Here is a 1,578-nt window from a genome sequence, read left to right on the forward strand (position 1 = left end):
TTCTATTAAATTAAAAATGTTGAATATCGGATCAGTTGAACGACGGTCAGAATTAGAAGCAGATGTGTGGTCCAATAATTCTTAAATTATCACAAAATTAGTGAATTAATTATTAACAAATAACAAAAATATAAATAACGAATAAACCAAAACCACGAGAATCATCAAAAATGACAAATTTTCCATCTAATTTCTTCTAATTGTCGATCGATTGATGTTACACAAGTGCAACATCCACATCAATCAAAAGGAAAGTCCATGCCTCTACCATAATATGGACATGGAGAAAACAAGCCCTAGTGTCAATTCTTACCAGTGATTCTCAAAGATAGGAGATAAAACTCCATTCTCATTCCACAACAATGGATAAGATTTCGAAAAAGACATTAGGGCAATGTCTACTCCCGATCCACATCAGAACATAAACTTTACTTTGAACTCAAGCCAATCAAAAATTAAGGTAAAAATAGATGTGTCTAACTTAGCCTTTTATCGTCATTTTTATGAATCGCTACGGTTCTGGTTTATGTTTATTTATATCTATTAATTGGTCGTCATGTCTTTCATGATCTATAGAGGTTCAAGAAAAATTCACGCAATTAGTTTTAAAAGTAAACGTAATATTTTTTAGGTAATATTACCAGATTTGTCCTATCTCTATAGATTCATGAAGATTTTATATTGATAAAGCTTAAACTTAATATAAATGTTCTTATGACGACACAAATGCGTTTTTGTTAGTTATTGTTATGACGTCATCAGGCATATAAGCTGAGTTATATATAAAAGAAATGAGTAACATTTAAAGTTCAATGAAGTCAATGAAGAAAACCTAAAACCAAGTGAAAACACGTAAAACAAGTTAAAGTTTGCCAAATGATTGTTACTTCATTAATAATGTATGCAAATATACGAATAGATTCTTTCTTAAGCAATTAGACACGCGTAGTAAAATTTAGAATTTTTTGGAATGCGTTGAAATTCACGTGAAACATCTTTTAGAATATTCTTTGCCATTATCAGAATAAGAAGGATGCAACTTTTTTATCTATGGATGTAACAAATAAAAAACTCTAATAAAACTATATGCATATTTTTGCAAAAACTAAAACCAATGCACAATTTTCTTTTCAATCTTTATAAGCGTATTTCAACCCTTTCCACTCGGATGCCATCGCTCCGGCGGCAAAATTCATATAAATCTTTGAATTTATATTCTTGGAGTGGAAAGGGTTAATTGCAAATTTGCTTTGAATTGTCATACCCAAATCCTTTGAACTTGAGATAAAAAAAACTTTCATGAACAGATTTTCATGATATCAAAAGCAAATGATGCCCTTAATACTATCTAAACATTGAAGAATGCTGGTTGCACGTTGCCATGAACAATTAGTAAATGTGATTGCGTTATCACATTCACCAAGTTATCTAAATCACGATATTAACCAGAAATTGTCTGACCAACATTAACTACTAAATCTTTGGCAAAGTATCTGTTCGGGCGTATTTTCGTTTTATTATATTGGCCATGAAGGTGACAATCTTCATGGCATTGAGCTTTTACACGGAATGGTTGCT

The sequence above is a fragment of the Ctenocephalides felis genome, unplaced genomic scaffold (assembly GCF_003426905.1).
Source record: "Ctenocephalides felis isolate EL2017-DRISC unplaced genomic scaffold, ASM342690v1 CF-g0.4_SCAFFOLD_00845, whole genome shotgun sequence".
NCBI lineage: Eukaryota > Metazoa > Arthropoda > Insecta > Siphonaptera > Pulicidae > Ctenocephalides > Ctenocephalides felis.